At 42.3% G+C, this 21,479-nt stretch overlaps 1 long non-coding RNA gene across 1 annotated transcript; it reads right to left on the reverse strand.

Annotated features, from left to right (window-relative positions):
• Window positions 1–4,544: 4,544 nt before the first annotated feature.
• Window positions 4,545–21,062, reverse strand: LOC138362749 (uncharacterized). The gene is made up of 2 exons (XR_011227921.1): window positions 20,856–21,062; window positions 4,545–5,224 (listed from the first exon to the last, which is right to left on the reverse strand). It is a non-coding gene; the product is annotated as an uncharacterized lncRNA (long non-coding RNA).
• Between the last annotated feature and the right edge of the window lie 417 nt (window positions 21,063–21,479).

Consider the following 21,479-nt stretch of genomic DNA (forward strand, 5'->3'; position numbering starts at 1 on the left):
CTTTCATCTTTTGTTTACCTCCACCCGACCTCATTCATATATATGCCTATCCCATTCTTTAATTAATCGAGTGATCCTTATCATCTTACCAATTTACTAACAGTTAAATAAAAATTTTTGCTTGTCTATTAATTATAACCCCATAATATTAAACCATATTTTGCAGAGTTTCAGACAATTAATGCAGGATTCTAATATGTTAAGAGTTCATACACCTTTATATATATCTACTCGTCATATCCAACATCTTATCTCCATATATCCGTTTCGGTCCGTCCTGGACCATTCTAAAGTCAATTGTGATGATTAAACAATCGGCTTGAGAATGGTCCAGGACGGACCGAAACGTCGTTGTCCCTTCACTTTCTAGTGTGTGGTTTGGTCAACTCCTCGTCTCCATATATCCAACTATATTTTGCTACTCTTTATTACACATCTATGCACATATTGCACAAGCCAGTCAGCACATACTGATTGGCTTTGGTAGGGGCCTCCAGACTTCCTGAGATTTCAGTAGAAATTTGGTTGTATGACTTTTTACAAGTCGGCGGTGGTTCAGTGATAGAGCACGCGACTGGCAATGTCGGCATCATGGGTTCGCACCACCTCACAGCCATGGTGGATATTTTCATTAATATATATATATATATATATATATATATATATATATATATATATATATATATATATATATATATATATATATTTTTTTTTTTTAATAGGGAAGGGAGTACCACCTCTGGCTGGAAGAAGGGGGACCCATAGCCTCGGAGGAAACCACACATAACGCATTGGAGGGAATGTGTATTCCCTCCTATACAGTTTCTGTGTGCTTTTCTCCTACCACCCCCTTCCCTTTTTTTTTTCCTTTATTGTGTATTTAAAGGTTACAAAACATACAAGACAAATGCCTAAAGGTTATGGATCTCTTGAAGCTCCTCCGCTTCTGGACAGGAACCGAGGACGCAGCAAGCATTTCCCCTCTGGATCGCCACACTGAGACGCTGAAATAAAAAAACTGGAAGCCCTTGGGTCTCTGGTGACGTCAATGAGCTTGGACCCCAATTCCTTGAGAAATCCCAAGGCACTCTTGCCCCAGGGGCCATGCGTCTCAGACGCTATGGGAACAAAGAGGTATTGACCTTCCAGTCGCCTGTACTTGAGTGATTTTGCTGTTTCCCTGTGGTTGGCCGCCCCACCTGCTTGATCAGCTCCGAAGTGTACATAGGTGTCAGCCAGGGTCAGCCATATATATATATATATATATATATATATATATATATATATATATATATATATATATATATATATATATATATATATATTAGTATATTTTGGTAGCAGTCTTTCCTGTAGACATATTTTATTAAATATGACCGAAAAAGTAAGATTAATAATTCTAACACGAATTTTCTCAATTTTTCGTACATTATGCTTCACTGTTGGAGGTAAATCAAAAATCACTTCTCCAAAATTCATTTTTAGTCAGCACATACTGATTGGTGCTGTATGTGCTGATTTAGTCAGCACATAAAAATGAATTTTGGAGAAGTGATTTTTGATTTACCTCCAACAGTGAAGCATAATGTACGAAAAATTGAGAAAATTCGTGTTAGAATTATTAATCTTACTTTTTCGGTCATATTTAATAAAATATATATATATATATACATATATATATATATATATATATATATATATATATATATATATATATATATATATATATATATATATATATATATGTGTGCTTTGTATCATCACAAAGCAAAAAGGCAATGGAATATTAGGTGTTACCTTTCAAATAAATAATTATATTTATACACTGGAATATAAATATATATATATATATATATATATATATATATATATATATATATATATATATATATATATATATATATATATATATATAAGTGTAATAATAATATATATAATACATATATTTTCTCAGTGTCAGGGTAGTTAACAAATGGAATGCACTAGGCAGTGATGTGAAAGAGGCAGACTCCACACACAGTTTCTAATGTCGATTTGATAGAACCCAATAGGCTCAGGATACTGTACACCAGTTAATTGACAGTTGAGAGGCGGGACCAATTTTATTACTTCCTCAACCCTATTTTATATATTACTATTGTCTTTGAATTACATATATGGTATATGGGGGTTACCATAATATTTTCAGTGTTTAGTACCTCTAAACATAACCTATATTTATATATAGGTGTCTTAATGTCACCTATATTTACTTCATTTTATAATTTCTTAAGCTATCATTATCAACATTATTTCATATCCAAATAGTGTAATTTAGACCATTTCCCACACAATCCAGCCGATTTTGTCCCCTAAGACCTTCCATATCCCACCCTACATCACAATATATTACTATATATATTTGAAGCATGATACACCGTATGCCAAAAAAAGGTAATGCTATTAGCCATCCCCATGTATCCAAAAACCTAGCTACTTCACCCCAACCTACTCAGAAACATAAGTTTTGACCATTTATAAATGGGAAATTTCTCAATACTATTTCTGTATTTACCTATTAATTTATGGAAAAAATGATGTTATTCCCCATTTTCCTTGCATAACTTTAACCTAATCATCCTTGACTTAACATCTAATACCTGGATCTCGACTCCACATCATATTACATTCTACATATTGTTACTGGACATTTTCCTTACATCAGTACAACCAACCCTGCTTTGCCCTAACATTTAATACCTGGATATGGACTCTATATCATATCAGGTGTGTTTCTCTGATTTTGTGTAGAAATTATTATATCTTAGTATAAAATTATAAATTATTTTTGCCAAGTTTGACTAATCCATTGGAATATGTATAATGTAGATGGAATGAAACATATGTCATTACAGAGGCTACAGTTAAAGATTATCGCCCAGCAAATCGTCCCTGGCCAGGATGCTTCTTTGTATTTTTTCTCTGTATTTTCTTTGTATTTTTACTGTTAACATGACTAACCATTGCTGCAGGGAATGGAAACAGGGAAAGTGATTTGAGGAGCAGATTACTGGATATTATAAAAGCATCGGTTGGACATATATATGAATTAGTTTGGGTGAATGTAAACAGTAGATATATGCCCTCTGCAGTTTCCTTAATTCTTAAGAGTGAGTTGATTTGCCTATCACTAAGGAGCACTCGATTAAACTATAAGTTGATCATATATATGATCGAGCAACGGTCGATATAAATACAAGCTGCTATGTATGGAACAATAGGACTCTTGCAGTTTCTATATTTCTTATATATAAACCTACTGTAGCTTTAATTCTTATGGGTAAGATGATAAGGCTCACTTGACTGTTTAAAACGTAGGATGGGCATATATATAAATGAGGTTAGAATGATATAAACAGGAGGTGCTATGTATGGGCTAATAGCAGTCTTCCCTTCATATCTATATTAAAAATCTCTCAAATACCCCTTCGTCCTCTTGACATAAAGCTTCATCAAGCTTAGTTTTGTGTCATCAATAAAAGTTAGTTTCAACAAACTGACACTCTTCGGAGTAATCTGGTTCACACAACTCCTGCTTCCAGTGCTGCTGGTGTCTACACCATTTTCTGTTCGTCTTGTCCTCCCAATACTTTGGGGAAACTGGCCGGGACTTAAGGAACACAAAAGAAATGTTTAGTCTGCAGACACAAACTTTGCTGTCTTCTGTTATGTTAGGGAGTCTAAATCATCCTATAGATTAGTCTTTTAAAATAATCATTCCTGCGTCTACTCTGTCGTCTTGTTGAATCGACTTCAATACACGACATAACCAACATGAATCTGAGTCCTGGCTTTGTTGCTGCTGACTCTTCCCTTTCACAGTACATACATACTCTAACCTTCTTAACAAATGTGATCTGGCTTAAGCTTTGCTCCTGTTTCTGATTCCTACCTCTTTTTTATTCTTGCCTTTCATTCTATTTTTACCTTATTCTTACAGTCATCCTATTTTTACCATATTCTTACATTCGGTGTTCAATCCCGACAGTCCAAGTGGCTGGGAACCATTCCTTTCTGCCGTCCCATCCTATATCCTTATCCTAACCCCCTTCCCAGTGCTATGTAGTCGAAATATATCTATATAGTCGGGGACTGTTATAGCAGTCCCGTGGTGTAGTGGGTAAGACACTCGCCTGGCGTTTTGCGAGCACTTTGTCCTGGGTTCGTATCCAGACTGGGAGTATTTACTGGGCGCAAATCCTTAACTGTAGCCTCTGTTAAACTCAACAGTAAAATGGGTACTTGGTTATAAAACCGATTTTTCATGGGGTCGTATTCCATGGAACATAGGATAAAGGACTTGCCCTTCAGTTTCTTTAATTATGTTCAGAATTACCTGTAGGCCAACAGGCATTCTGCAATTTCCTTAATTAAGAACTCTTGCAGTTTTCTTAATTCTTATTCTTATGGTCTTAAGGGCGAGATGATATGGATCGATTGATTACATAAAGCATGGGATGGGCATATATATGAATGTGGTTGGGTGGATGTAAATAGAAGATATAACCCTTCTGCAGTTTCTTTAATTTCTTTGTTCAACAAGCAAGCTTTGTCAAGAGACAAACAAATATTAGGTTCACTTAAGCAATCTATGACTAGAGACTGGAAAAAGTATGGCAAAAACGTCTTTACCATTACATTTTGGTTTACCTGGACCATTACCAAGTCGGGTGAGTACACCTGACTTGATAATGGTCCAGGACAGACCAAAACGTCGTCGTTCCTTCATCTTCTGATGTGTTGTTTGGTCAACAAAATGTCCCATTGCCGAGATACATCGAAAAAAATGTGTGACTACGACCGTTTACTGTCGAGGTCATAGAAAAAAGTATGCCTAGAACTGGCTGTTGCTAAAAATATAAAGTGCCTGTTCCTGGCATACTTTACACTACTCACGGTGTCATGGTTATTGGATGGTGAGCAACACATTGTGTCATGGTGATGGTGTGGTGAGCATTCACACTATATCATGGTAATGGAATCCGGAGTCCCACACTAGGTCAAGGTTACGGAATCATGAGTACCACACTGTATCATGATAACGGGATGGTGAGCACCATACCATGTCCTTGTGACGGAATGGTGAGCACCTCACTACATGGTGAACAGCTTAGTGTGTGGTGACATATACATGATGCCGAAGGTAGAGCTGATGGTGGCGACGATGAAGATCCACAGTAGGAACCTGGAAATGATGATGTCATTAGAGATCACATCACAACACACGCACCACCACTTATAGGCTCTGAGCCCTGATGACTGTCCATGATGACTGTCCATGATGACTGTCCATGATGACTGTCCATGATGACTGTCCATGATTACTGTCCCATGATGACTGTCCATGGTGACTGTCCATGATGACTGTCCGTGATTACTGTCCATGGTGACTGTCCATGATGACTGTCCCTGATGACTGTCCATGGTGACTGTCCATGATGACTGTCCCATGATGACTCTCTCATGACTGTCCACGATGACTGTCCATGGTGACTGTCCCTGATGACTGTCCATGGTGACTGTCCCTGATGACTGTCCCTGATGACTGTCTCTGATGACTGTCCCTGATGACTGTCCCTGATGACTGTCTCTGATGACTGTCCATGATGACTGTCCATGATGACTGTCCCTGATGACTGTCTCTGATGACTGTCCATGATGACTGTCCATGATGACTGTCCCATGATGACTGTCCCTGATGACTGTCCATGATGACTGTCCCTGATGACTGTCCATGATGACTGTCCATGATGACTGTCCATGATGACTGTTCCTGATGACTGTCCATAATGACTGTCCACGATGACTGTCCCTGATGACTGTCTCTGATGACTGTCCATGATGACTGTCCATGATGACTGTCCCATGATGACTGTCCCTGATGACTGTCCATGATGACTGTCCCTGATGACTGTCCATGATGACTGTCCATGATGACTGTCCATGATGACTGTTCCTGATGACTGTCCATAATGACTGTCCACGATGACTGTCCATGATGACTGTCCATGATTACTGTCCCATGATGACTGTCCCTGATGACTGTCCCTGATGACTGTCCATGGTGACTGTCCGTGATTACTGTCCCATGATGACTCCCTGATGACTGTCCACGATGACTGTCCATGGTGACTGTCCCTGATGACTGTCCCTGATGACTGTCCATGATGACTGTCTCTGATGACTGTCCATGATGACTGTCTCTGATGACTGTTCCTGATGACTGTCCATGATGACTGTCCAAGGTGACTGTCCATGATGACTGTCCCTGATGACTGTCCCTGATGACTGTCCCTGATGACTGTCCCTGATGACTGTCCCTGATGACTGTCCCTGATGACTGTCCCTGAAGACTGTCCCTGATGACTCTCCCTGATGACTGTCCCTGATGACTGTCCCTGATGACTGTCCATGATGACTGTCCATGATGACTGTCCATGACTGTCCACGATGACTGTCCCTGAAGACTGTCCCTGACGACTAGGGACAGTCCGGAACAGAACACGAAACAATGGGTATCAAGAGGAAGTATGGACCAATGGGCCCTTTGCAGTTACTTCCATTCTTATGCTCTCATGTCCAATTAAGATATATTAATTGGATATTGTTCCGTGTTCTGTCTTGTGTTTGTCACAAGTTTGTTCACCTCATCCAAAACTGCTGTACCATATCACCTCACCCAAATGCGAGTATAAATATGGAAGCAAATGGCTTGTTTACAGGTTACAGTTGTGTGTGTAAACTAAAGTCTTTGAAAATGTAATAGGTAATTACGAAACGCGTTCAGGCGTCGCGTCAGACTAGAAATGAAAATGAATTTTGGAGAATTGATTTTTCAATTACCATCGACAGTAAATAGAAACATAAGAAATATTGAGAAAATTCGTGTTAGAATTATTAATCTTACTTTTTCGGTCATATTTAACAGCATATGTTTACAAGAAAGACTGCTACGAAAATATACTAATATTAAAATGCACGACCCAGCAGCAAGAAATCAAGCCTTAACGATAAAATATCGCCAAGATCTGATTCGAAATCAGATACACAAGGCAGAAAATGAGATCAAAGACAACAAAATGCAACTTCATCATGCTACAAACCAATGGAGAAACAGCAACATCGACGAAAACCTCCGTACTCGTATCGAGCAACACCTCGACATCCTCACAGATCGACATCACCTCAGCACCGAAACCAAGATCATCAAGAAACTAACAACATTATATGGTGGACCTATGGCGATTCCACGACCAAGAAATAGCTTCCTGAACCTTGCTGGAATCAACCTCACTGAGGACCAAGTCACTCTCCTAAATCTGGGTATAAACTGTCACGTTATGTCCTGACCAAGTGAGATGGCCCGGAAAGTTGAGTTGGAGATCCTATTGGACGACATATTCGACCTCGAGACGCAAAAGAAGGTCACCATCAAAGACACCTTACAAGCAGAACTTATTGCAGAAGGAGGAAAGATTCGAGGCAACTACAGAAGCACCATACTGTCCCCCGTGCTCAAAGCGGCAGCTATGAGCCTTCGTGAGAACAAGGAGATAGTCGTCAGGAGAGGTGACAAGTCGCCAATATACGTCATTCTTAAAAAAGACGAATATCTGGCGAAAATGAACCTCATACTCTCTGACCAAACTAAATTCTGAAGGGTAACAAAGGACACTACAGCCGAATTGAAAACAAAGGTAAACAGATTGATCGAAACTGTGAATGCCAAGAAATTCGGACTCCACCTGCCAAAGGTTATTGGAAAATACAAACCTGGGTATGCATATGGAAATGTCAAGACACACAAGCCTGGAAACCCACTTCGGCCAATCATCAGCCAGATACCCACACCCACTAAACTAACCATCTGTACCCACGTACAGACTGCCGAAGCGACTCAACGGCTTGCTGACTCCTTATGTACCTTGTGCTTTCAGGCTGAAGTCTCCAAAGGAATTTGTTGACTTACTGTGGGGGAACACGGGCCACCGGGATAAGAGCCTCGTTGGACATAGAATCACTGTTTACCAACGTACCTGTGGATGAAACAATCAGGATGATAGCGTACAGAGTGTATCGTGATCCGGCTTGTACTCCTCTTGACGTACCGGAAAACATTCCAAGGAAACTACTCCAAGCTTGTACTAAAGAGGCACCCTTCTTGAGCCCAGATGGACACATGTATAAGCAAGTAAATGGGGTCGCCATGGGTTCTCCCCTAGGTGTCCTGTTTGCGAACTACTACATGGGTACCATCGAACAGAAGGTCTTAGTTGACATGAACTTGAAACCTGCCATATACTGCAGGTATGTTGATGATTTTTTACACAGGTACCTGATGTCAGACGTCTGCAGGAGCTGAAGGAGGCATTCGAGCGGAATTCTGTGTTGAGTTTCACTTACGACATGGAGAAGGATGGGAAGCTGCCCTTTCTAGATGTAACAGCATGGAAAGGAGCAGAGGTTTCCGCACTGCAGTCTACACTAAGGAAACAAACATAGGAATGTGCATCAATGCCAATAGTGACTGCCCAGACAAGTACAAGAGGAGTGTTGTCAACGCTTACGTCGACCGTGCTTTCAGCCACAGCTCAGGATGGAAGCAAGTCGATGAAGAACTCTGTAGGGTAAGCCAGGTCCTAGTCAACAACGGCTTCTCCAATGGTTTTGTTGAAGACATCATAAAAAGAAAGGTGAAATGCCATGCAACCTCTGAAGAGTCAACTAACATAACACCTGTACCCCCTATTAGACTATTTTACAGGAACTTCTTTTTGACAGCTCATGAAACGGAGGAAAGGGTCCTGAAAGATATTGTTAATAGGAACGTTATCTCTACAGACAAGAAACAGAAGATACAATTGACAATTTACTATAAAACCAAAAAAAACGGCCAACCTACTCATGAAAAACTCTCCAGACACAAAGCAGAACGCCTTAAAGGAGGCTAACGTCGTATATGCCTTCAAATGCCCACTTGGGGACTGTAAGCCCCAAAGAACTCAGTATATAGGCAAGACAACAACATCTCTTTCCAGGCGATTAGCAATGCATAAGCAACAGGGCTTCATTAAGGAACATATAATCTCTTCCCACAACCAGACCATCACCAGAAAAGTCTTGACAAACAATACAGAAATCATTGATAGATACAGCGATAGCAGGCTGCTCGACATCTGCGAGGCACTACACATCAAAAAGTCAATACCAGCAATCAACAGTCAATTAATGCACAACTATATTCTACCTTCTTCAAGACTCCGTACCAATATAGAAGTATCAAGAGGAAGTATCGGCCAATAGGCCCTTTGCAGTTACTTCCATTCTTATGCTCTCATATCCAATTAATACCCATTGTTCCGTGTTCTGTCTTGTGTTTGTCACAAGTTTGTTCACCTCATCCAAAACTGCTGTACCATATCACCTCACCCAAATGCGAGTATAAATATAGAAGCAAATGGCGTGTTTACAGGTTACAGTTGTGTGTGTAAACTAAAGTCTTTGAAAATGTAATAGGTAATTACGAAATGCATTCATTCGTCGCGTCAGACTAGAAATAAAAATGAATTTTGGAGACTTGATTTTTCAATTACCATTGACAGTAAAAAGAAACATAAGAAATATTGAGAAAATTCGTGTTAGAATTATTAATCTTACTTTTTTGGTTATATTTAATAACATATGTTTACAAGAAAGACTGCTACCAAAATATACTAATAGTATAATATATATATATATATATATATATATATATATATATATATATATATATATATATATATATATTTATATATATTATAATGTGTGTGTGTGTGTTAATTGATGGAAACCAACGTACTGGATTGAAACAGCTATCAGGTTCGAAGGACCAGGAGCAGAAATCAGTAAATATTGATATTCCTTAGTCACATTAGGATCAAGTCTCAAGAATTTCCACTTTAAAATCCAATCAAATTGGATCAAATACAATTTTTTAGATTAAAATTAAAATCCTACTGCATGAAATTACAATCTTGCCGGATTAAAATATACTCCTACTGGATCAAATATCAATCCTATTGAAGCAAATTTCAATCCTACTGCATCAAATTAATGTTATATTTATAGCAATAGTTTCTATCCCTAAATCACATCAGCATTAATTGTGAAGTCAAACACATGAAGATTAAAACGAATGGGTGACAATATGCTCATAAGTTCAAGAACTAAAAGATGCCAGTGCTGTACAATACTCTTGTACAGGATAACATGTTTACAAAAGCTGCATTTCAATATATTTTGTTCATATCAGAACTGCATGCAAGACATTAATCACAAGGCATTAATGTTTGGCAAAAATCAGCAAGCAATTTGCAGGCAATGTTGCATGCACAAGCAAATCATCAGGGCTATGGAAGGCTTATTTCCATAAAACAGTCTATCCCTAAATGCGAGTAGTTGTAGCTAGGAACTAAGTAGATGATGAGTATAGGAGCACGGAGCCTTGCCTGCAATGCAACCCAACCATCACAAGGAGTCCGCTGCCCATCACCACAGCTATCAGTGCTCACAGGACCACTCTATGCCACATTCGGCAGCAGCTAATGTATGCTTAAAGTTGCGTATGTCTTACTTTAAAAAGCAAGTACTGGTATGTAATTTTAGCCTAGCACAGCAGTGTTATATCGGTCTCCTGCGAGGCAGACACACCACCCAGAGGTATGGAACGACACACACTCACCTACCTCCTACCATCACAGACGTCCAGCCAGCAGCCATCAACAGTGATGCATAATGAATGAATCCCTAGACTAAACAACTTCTGCATGACTTGGAGCAATACGTCATCCATCTCATCTACACTCACATATTCCTTAGATTTATATATTAAAGTATCTAGGTATGGCGCATGTTAAATTGAACACGCAGGTTCCTTCCAGCCAAAAAATGGAAACAAGTACGTCTCCAAGAGGAAAATGTCTAGTATGGAACAGAGAAGTTTGCCTTAACGAGGATGCTAGTTTTCGCTGAAACAAAATCAATTCAGGTCATTGCCTATTATCTCGCCTCCTTCCTTGAGTCAACACTCACCTACAGCCCACACCAGGAGTCAGGGGCATGGAAGGAGTAGGCTGCTCTAACAGACTATCACCATTAGGCACGAGGAGATGAGATGTGCATGACTAGGCCAACGACAGCCTAGTCATTCCTTTTAGCTCAAACACTGAAAATGCAACCCATCCTCCTGTTTAGATAGTACTTTTTGTAACTGCACCAGAGTACAAATATTGACTATGTACTAAGGAATTAGTGTAATTTTGCGCTATTCACTTTATGGTCCGAAAAAATGAAGCTTCAATACAAACTTACATATTCCTAGGCCTAGTATAGCACACATATGTACTACTTTAGGCCTTGGATAGCGTGTATTACGCGTAGGAAGGTTAGGTTAGGTTGCAACATAAATAGAAAATCTTTTTCGGTTTATCCAAATTCAATATGTCCGATTTCTACTTTCTAATTGCGTTGAACGTCGGTATATGTACTTTGGTCCTCATCGTCACTATAAGTACTACCAAAACAGAAGGATGGGCTGCAATATACCACTAAGACCATAATTAAAATAGGAAAGAGTAAAATTGTTTTCAGTTAATTAAGTAAAGTCGGTAATGAATTAGTCACCTTTTATCTGAAAAACAAGGCAAAAGGCCCCAATATCTTTAAGATTTCCTGCAAAGATTCACACACACAAATATATATGACAGTGTCAGACCACGAAGGAAGAATTGAAACAGGAATTTCCTTAAGTACTTTCGTATTTAATAATACGAAAATAAGATCCTTCTGAAGATGTATTTTTAAATACGAAAATACTCCAGGAAATTCCTGTTTCAATCCTTCTTGGTTTGACACTGTCATTATATATATATATATATATATATATATATATATATATATATATATATATATATATATATATATATATATATATATATATATATATTATATATATATATATATTATATATATATATATATTATATATATATATATATATATATATATATATATATATATATATATATATATATATATATATATATATATATATTATATATATAATATACACACAACTCAGTCTAAATAACATGATAGCTAAATTTCCGGAAGAAGAAGAGAGTGAATGATGTTGTACAGAGAAGGTAAAAGAAAGTAGCCAGATACCAGCATCCCCCAGGCAGGCAAACACTAAGTTATCTCATCAACTTACCAACACTGGCGGATGACGGGCTGTCCTGTAAGGGCCATCACCACCAGGCTATTCTTCTCCCGCGGGTAATTCCGGGCACTATAGATAACTGGCCATGCAGGCAAGAAGTATGTGTTGCTTGAGCATTGGTCGGCTCAAGCAACACGCATAACTATGAGTTGCCCCTAGTAGGCTCAAGCAATATAAGACTATGAGTACACACAATAGCTATGGACAGCTGTTATCCCGATTACAATTACCTTATCATCGAATTGGGACTACGAGGCAGGCTGCAGCCAACCCAGGCAAGCCAGGATCACTATGGGAGGCACAAGTTAATTCAAGCAGTCTAACTTTACCTGGACAGAACTGAGGTCAGCTCAGACTAAAAGTCACCCTAGGCAGACTAAACAGACGAAGCAAACTAGGTCACTTTGACAGAGGAATCAACCCAGAGATGGCAACATCACCCAAGAAATGACCGATGTAAACACAGTAATCTAACATCATTCAGACAGTATCAACCCAAACAGTTCAGATGTCAACCCAGAAAAGATTAGAACGGAAATCTAGGTAAGTAAGCTAGAAGTTAAACCAAGCAGAGTAAGGTTACACAAACAAGCTAAAATTCAATCCAGGTAGCCTCAGGTCTCCCAAGCTAGATAAGTTCACAAAGACACCTAAAACTCAGGCATCAAGTGACGCTTCAAGTGCCCTAGACAGACTTGTGAACACTGTCAACACAAGCTGATAAGAGGCAGGCCAGGCTAGGCTTGGGAAGACTAGGCTAGGGTAAGATAGTCTCGGCTAGAATAGGCCAGGGTAGGCTAGGCTAGGCTAGGCTAGGCTAGGCGTGGCGAGGCTAGACAACAGTAACATGCATGGTACCTACTGACGGGGTGCAAGAGTAGCTGTGTTGTGGGAGCGAGAATGGAGGTAGAGGGAGGCACGAGGCCGTCAGACTGTGAAGAGTTTTGTGTGGGGGGACTTGTACAGGATCCCGAAGGTGGCGCCGATGGTGGCGATGATGAACACCCACAGCAGAAACCTGGGAAGGCTAGGCGTCAGTGCTGGGGGCCTAGGGACTAGCGCAGAGTGTCTAGGGCTAGGCGTCAGTGCAGGGGAAGCCTAGCCGTCAGTGTTGGGGGGCCCAAGCACTGATGCTGGTCAGGTCATCAGTGACTATAGAGGTCTATCGCCACTGGCTACTGGTGATAAAGGTCTTGTCAGATAATTGAGACGATAATCGGGTCAGTGTCGGGGGTAGCAAAGTGGAGAGGTAATGAACCATTATGGTAGCATTACAACACACACTCAGGTTAATGTTGGTGAGACTAGAAGCAAGTTCAGGCAGGAATGCTAGGTGCTAGAGTAGGGGAGGCTAGGTCCTAGTTCAGGGAGGCTAGGTGCTAATGTAGGGGAGGCAAGGTGCTAGTACAGGGAGGCTAGGTGCTAGTTCAGGGAGGTTAGGTGCTAGTGTAGGGAGGCTAAGTGCTAATTCATGAAGGTTAGGTGCTAGTGCATGGAAGGTTAGGTGATAGAGTAGGGGATGCTAGGTGCTAGTGAGTAGGGAAATTTACGCCTACGACCATGCGCACCACCTGCCGAACAGGTGCACAGGTGGCTCAGGTAAGCCAGGTGGTGAACCGGAAGTTGAGCAGGTGTTGCATGGTCGTAGGCGGGGTGCGTGTGTGATGGATCACAGCACGAGTGTTAGGTTTGGGTTGTCGAGGCTCTCGCTGAGGACCATGTGTGAGCAGTTGGACAGGTGTTAAGATGGTGAGTGTACTCACCTAGTTGTGCTTGCAAGGGTTGAGAGCTGGTTGTTAAGCTCCCGGCCGCTCAACAGTCAATCAACTGGTGTACAGATTCCTGAGCCCATTGGGCTCTATTATATCTACATTTGAAACTGTGTATGGAGTCAGCCTCCACTACATCACTACTTAATGCATTCCATTTGTTAACTACTCTGACCCTGAAAAAATTCTTTCTAATGTCTCTGGCTCACTTGGGTACTAAGTTTCCACCTGTGTCCACTTGTTCGTGTTCCACCTGTGCTACAGAGTTTGTCTTTGTCAACACTGTCAATTCTCCTGAGAATTTTGTAGGTGGTTATTATGTCTCCCCTTACTCTGCTGTTTTCCAGGGATGTGAGGTTCAGCTCCCTTATCCTTTCCTCGTAGCTCATACCTCTCAGTTCCGAGACTAGTCTGGTGGCATACCTCTGAATCTTCTCTAACTTTCTCTTGTGTTTAACTAGGTATGGACTCCAGGCTGGAGCTGCATACTCCATGATTGGTCTTACGTAACTGGTATACAAGGTCCTGAACGATTCCTTACACACGTTTTTAAAGGAACTAACTAACAGGAAGGAGCCAACGAGTTACGGTAAGGAGCGAGAAGTCGGACTGGCGAACAGTAACGAGTGGAGTACCTCAAGGATCAGTGCTGGGACTAATTCTATTTCTAGTATATGTTAACGACATGTTTACAGGAGTAGAGTCCTACATGTCGATGTTCGCGGATGACGCAAAGTTGATGAGAAGAGTTATGACAGATGAGGATTGCAGGATCCTCCAAGAGGACCTGAACAGGTTGCAGAGATGGTCAGAGAAATGGCTACTGGAGTTCAACACGAGCAAATGTAAAGTTATGAAAATGGGACTAGGTGATAGGAGTGCAAAGGGACAGTACACAATGAAGGGGAACTGCCTACCTGTGACTATGCGAGAAAGAGACCTGGTTGATACCTGGTACCTGGTTGATGAGGTTCTGGGAGTTCTTCTACTCCCCAAGCCCGGCCCGAGGCCAGACTTGACTTGTGAGAATTTGGTCCACCAGGCTGTTGCTTGGAGCGGCCCGCAGGCCCACATACCCACCACAGCCCGGTTGGTCCGGCACTCCTTGAAGGAAACAATCTAGTTTCCTCTTGAAGATGTCCACGGTTGTTCATGTAATATTTCTGATGCTCGCTGGTAGGACGTTGAACATCCGTGGACCTCTGATGTTCATACAGTGTTCTCTGATTGTGCCCATGGCACCTCTGCTCTTCACTGGTTCTATTCTGAATTTTCTTCCATGTCGTTCACTCCAGTACGTTGTTATTTTACTGTGGACGTGGCGCAAGACGTATTTACCTGCGCGTGGACGTAATACGTAATCTATCTCCTGAGGCACATATAAATAGGATAACGACAGCAGCATACTCTACACTGGTAAAAGTTAGAACATCACTCAGAAACCTAAGTAAGAAGGCATTTAGGACACTTTACACTGCCTACATAAGGCCAGTCTTAGAGTATGCCGCCTCATCATGGAGTCCCCATCTGAAGAAGCATATAAGGAAACTGGAAAAGGTTCAGAAGTTTGCAACGCGACTCGTCCCAGAGTTACGAGAGATGGGGTATGAGGAGCGCCTAAAGGAACTGTGCCTTATGAGACTAGAAAAGAGAATGGAGAAGGGGGGATATGATAGGAATGTATAAAATACTCAGGAGGATTGACAGAGTGGACATAAACGAAATGTTCACACGGAACAGTAACAGAACGAGAGGACATGGGTGGAAGCTGGAAACTCAGATGAGTCACAGAGTTGTTAGGAAGTTTTCTTTTGGCATGAGAGTAGTGGAAAAATGGAATGCACTTCAGGAACAGGTTGGGGAAGCAAATACTATTCATAATTTTAAAACTAGTTATGATATGGAACTAGGACCGGAGTCATTGCTGTAAACAACCAATGGCTCGAAAGGCCGGATCCAAGAGTCATTGCTCGATCCTGCAGACACAAATAGGTGAGTACACACACACACACACACACAGGAAGCAGCCCGTAACAGCTGTCTAGCTCCCAGGTACATATTTACTGCTAGGTAACAGGGTGAAAGAAACTCTGCCCAATTGTTTCTCTCTGGCACCGGGAATCAAACCCGGACCACAGGATTACGTGTTCGATTCCCGGTGCCGGCGAGAAACAATGAGAAACTACCTGCTGCTGCTGCCCTCTGTCTCTCCTTCCTGGTCATATCCCTCTGCAAGGATACCCTTTTGAACTTCAGTACATTGAGTAGGCTGCTCTTCTTTGCTAAAATTTCCTCTTTTGTGTCCTTGTTTGGAAAACCACTTTTGTCAATTGATCTTTGTCCTTGTTGTACCGGCCAGGCCTGAAAACCTTTTCTATATTCAGTTCTTCCCCCATCATCTGTACCCCTTCAAGGATCACTTTGACTGTGGCTTTGTCCATATCTCTTCTCTACCTTGGAGTAGCCCCTATTTGCTTCTTAATACCTATTAAGACTACTGCTCTTTTCCTCTCTATCAGTCGGCTAGTGCATTTTGCTGATTCCTGAGAAGCACTTCACACACACTCACAGTCATTGCTGTAAACAACCGATGCTTGAAAAGCACGATCCAAGAGTCAATGCTCGATCCTGCAGACACAAATAGGTGAGTACACACACACATTGAATGCAGCACAGGAGATAAAAAGCCTGAAAGAGAATCCTACTCAGTACCAGACACCAACTATCGCTCAGGAAGCTGGTAATTTATCTGTAGAAGGGACTTGTACAGTACACGCCTCATTTGTAGATATGATTAGAAAGAGCCCTGAAACTATGCAGTGAAGGAAGTTTCCATGAAAGTAGTTACTTCCCAGGAAACAGCAAGATGTCCTAGTTACCTGATAGAGAGGAAAAGAGCAGTAGTCGTAGTAGGTGTGAAGGGACAAACAGATTCCAGTCAGATGGAGTGATGAGATAAGGATTATGCAGTGCCTGCAGTGACAGATCTTAAAAGGGGGTACAGATGGAGAGGGCTGAACAAATTATAGAACAGGTTTTCAGGTTTGGCTAGTACAATAAGGAGAGATCGGGTGGAGGAGAAGGGAGGGTTTATGAAGAGGGGGAGTGGGGGCAGGGAGGACCCCATGGACTATATCGTGGTTCATGTGTTAAGGCACGCATTGCTTTCAACCAACAAGCATTTGAAAGTATATTGACAAAGGTAGTATTCACGAATGAGAGCACAAAAGAGGACCTTCTAGCAAGGAAGAGCAGATTATTACATGTAACGAAGTTCAAAGCGGCATTCCTTCATAGGGATATGACAAGGGACGAGAGAATGAGGGGAGCAGGCACAAGGAAGTAACAAGGGAAGAGAAAGGAATCAGGGAATCACATCCCCGAACCCTACACTCCAAGCAGGGAGTGGGGAACCCTCCACAAGCAGTTCAGCAGCCCCAGTGAGAAGAGCATCACCCCCCCCCCCACCTTCCACCCAATAGAAGAGCATCACCCACACCTTCCACCCCTACCAGCCCCCACTAAGTGTCTATGCAGTATACCCTCCCCCCCCACTCCCCCTCTCCACAAGCCCTCCCTCCTTCCCTACCCACAAGCCCTCCCTTCTCGCCCCCCAAGCCCTTTCTTTCCCCTCCCCCCCCCCAGCCCTCCCTTCTCCTTCACCCCAAGCTCTCCCTTCTCCCCCACTCTCCCAAGCCCTCCCTTCTTCCCATCCCCCCAAAACCCTCCCTCATCCCCCACTCCTCCAAGCACTCCCTTCTACCCCAACCCTTGAACCCCACCTCAGCATCTTCTGAACACATGTTAAGTATTACACAGCACACCAACCCCACCCATGCAGCCCAGTCCATGGAGCAAAATTGTCTGCACCAAAGGAACAGCCAGCAATAGTAAGAATAAGTCAGGATGGACAGACGAAAGTGACCTACAAAGTAATGTACATAAACATACATGGCATTACGAATAAAATAAGTGAACTTAATTCATGATGAGGACACAAGAAAAGAACCCTGATGTAATAGCACTCAAAGAAACATCAGGAGGAAAATAACAGTGAAAGAAAATGTGATGAAACTGAAAACGGGAGATGATGGGTACACAGAGAATGACAAAGAAGTGTGTGCGAAGAACTCAACAAGAGAGTCCAGGAGGTCTTCACAATAGAGCAAGGGGAAGGGCCTGAAATAAGAAGGGTTATCTTGAAGTTATCTTGAGATGACATCACACACACCATTTATTTGTGTGTGATAATTTGTTCATTTATCTTGAGATGATTTTGGGGCTTAGCGACCGCGTGGCCCAGGTTCTCGACCAGGCCTCATTTTTGTTACACACGCCCCAGGAAGCAGCCAGTAGCAGCTGTCTAACTCCCAGGTACCTATTTACGGCTAGGTAACAGGGCCATCAGGGTGAAAGAAACATTTGGCTCATTTGTCTCCGCCTCCACTGGGATCGAACTCGGAACCTCAAGACTACGAATACGAAGCGCTGTTCACTCAGCTGTCAGGCGCCCTGACAATAAACCAAGGTGGCGATAAACCAAGCAGACTTTTAAGGTATTGAAATTACCAGTGATGAGGTTAGGCAGTATCTGTTGGACCTGATAGAATCTCACCATTGATGCTAAAAGTGGGGACAGAAGCACTTTGCGTGCCACTATCTATGGTCTGTAACAAGTCACTGGAAAAAAGGAGACCTACCAGAGTTGGAACACAGCTAACATAGTCCAAATCTACAATAACAGGGATAGGCAAGAGGCTCTAAACTATAGGCCGGTATCCTTAACTTGTATACCATGCAAGGTGATGGAGAAGATTGTGAGAAAAAGTCTGGTAGAACATCTGGAGAGAAGGGACTTTGTAACACGCCACCAACATGGGTACAGGGAAGGCAAGTCATGTCTCACAGGTTTAACAAAATTCCATGACCAAGCAACAAGCATTAAACAACAAGGAGAAGGATGGGCAGACTGCATTTTCTCGGACTGTCAACTGTCGGAAAACTTTTGACACAGTATCCCTTACGAGATTTTTACAAAAGTTGGAGAAACAAGCTGGAGTAAGTGGTAAGATGCTCCAATGGATAAGGGAGTACCTAAATAACAGGAAGCAGCGAGTGATTGTGAGGGGGTGAGACCTCAGACTGGCGTGTTGTTACCAGCGGAGTCCCGCAGGGTTCTGTACTCGGATCAGACCTGTTTCTGATATATGCGAATGATCTTCCAGAAAGTATAGACCCATTCCTCTCAATGTTTGCTGATGATGCTAAAATTATGAGGATTAAGATAAAGGAGGACAGCAAGATATTACAGGATGATCTAGACAAAATGAAGGAATGGTCCAACAAATGGCTACTAGAATTTAACTCGAGCAAGTGCAAAGTGATGAAGATAGGTGTAGGGAGCAGGAGGCCAAATACAAGGTACCATCTGGGAGAGGAAATCCTTCAGGAGTCAGGACGAGAGAAAGATCTGGGGGTTGATATCACACCAGACCTGTTCCCTGAAGCCCATATCAAACAGCGGCATATGCAAGACTGGCGAACATAAGAACTGCCTTCAGACACTTGTGTAAGGAATCATTCAGAACCTTGAACCTTGTATACCTCATATGTCAGACCAATACTGGAATATGCGGCCCCAGCGTGGAGTCCGCATCAAGTCAAACATAAAACGAAGTTAGAAAAGATTCAGAGGTATGCCACCAAGCTAGTCGCCGAGCTGAGGGGTATAAGCTAGGAGGAAAGATTACTAGAACTAAACCTCACGACACTGGAAGACTGAAGAGTTAGAGGAGACATGATCACTGCCTATAAAATTCTCAGAGGAATTGACAGGGTAGATAAAGATAAACTGCTTAGCAAGGGTGGTTCGCGAACAAGGGGACACAGGTGGAAACTTAGTACCCAATTGATCCACAGGAACGTTAGAAAGAACTTTTTCAGTGTCAGAGTAGTTAACAAATGGAATGCATTAGGCAGTGATGTGGTGGAGGCAGACTTTTCAAAAGCTAACAGTTTCAAATAGAGATATGATAGAGCCCAATAGACTCAGAAACCTGTACACCAGTTGATTGACAGTTGAGAGGCGGGACCAAAGAGCCGAAGCTCAACCCCACGTAAGCACAACTAGGTGAGTACACACACACACAGTCTGATACAAAGTGTATCCAACCACTCCGCCTACAGCCCGCTCTAAACCGAGCTAGTCATGATCTACTATACAACTCCTACGTTCCAACCTACAGAGACGACCGAACCAAACGAAGTCGATAGAGTTCGATCTGACTTTCTAATTTCGTATGGTTTTGATGGAGTAAATCACCAGAGGACGAGTGACTTCTTTAACAACACTTCTCCTCTATAAACCGAGGTGTCACCTTTCTGTCAGCAACGATTTAGTCTATTATTAAACCTCCCTTACGTAAATTATCATAACTGCCCATCTTTCTGAAATTTCCCAATGTCAAGAAACTACCGTACTAAAGTGCCCATTTCCTACCCAACCAGAGGACCCAAACCAGAAAACGGGACAGTAAGTCAATTTCGTGACCTGCTGCCGTATGCCAATTTTTGGCGTTAGGTACAATATACGTCAAAATGCGACGTTCTATTAGGAGGACGGGTTATGTCCTAACACCCGTCTCATCTCAGTCATCTCATCCCTAGAGCTACATGTCCCTTCCCATTACAAATGAGGGACGCCTGCGCATCACAGACCTAATACCCACTTCCCCCCCCCCCCCGGTGACTACCCATAAACCCAAACTTAGGCGCTCCCCCTTCACCTACCGATCGACAACGAGGGCCACCTGCTGCCACTCCAGCTTGATCGTGTCCCGGCGGTCCTGTTCCGCCAGCCGGATCTCATTCTTCTCGATGGTTTGGTAGACCTTGTTAAGGACCCGGATGAAGTGCCGCTCGAAGGTGTCGAGGCAGGGGTGCGCCGCCGCCGCCGCCGGGCAGCTGGTCGCGGGCTGCCCGTGGATACTCCCCGCCAATCTGCAAGAGGTCAAGTGGTCGTCAGTGAGGTGCTGCCCGTAGTGGAGGCCCAGACCATGTATGATAGTATCCAAATTATATCCAAACTAACACTAACGTCCAGCGGATGTCAGTGTCTCATTGTGTATGGCGATTATATGCTCCTTGATGGAGCCCTGTCGTTTGTGCAGCGTTAATCTCCAACTGACGTCAACGAAAAGATAAAATTATCAATATATTATAAGAGTAAGAAAACCGCCAACCTGCTAATGAAGAATTCTCCCGACACCAAGAAAAACACCTTGAAAGAGACCAACATTGTCTATGCCTTCACGTGCCCACTTGGGGATTGTCAACCCCCAACGATCTCAGTATATAGGCAAGACAACAACGTCTCTCTGTAGGCGTTTAACAATGCACAAACAACAGGGCTCC

This window comes from Procambarus clarkii, chromosome 9 (assembly GCF_040958095.1).
Source record: "Procambarus clarkii isolate CNS0578487 chromosome 9, FALCON_Pclarkii_2.0, whole genome shotgun sequence".
Classification (NCBI taxonomy): domain Eukaryota; kingdom Metazoa; phylum Arthropoda; class Malacostraca; order Decapoda; family Cambaridae; genus Procambarus; species Procambarus clarkii.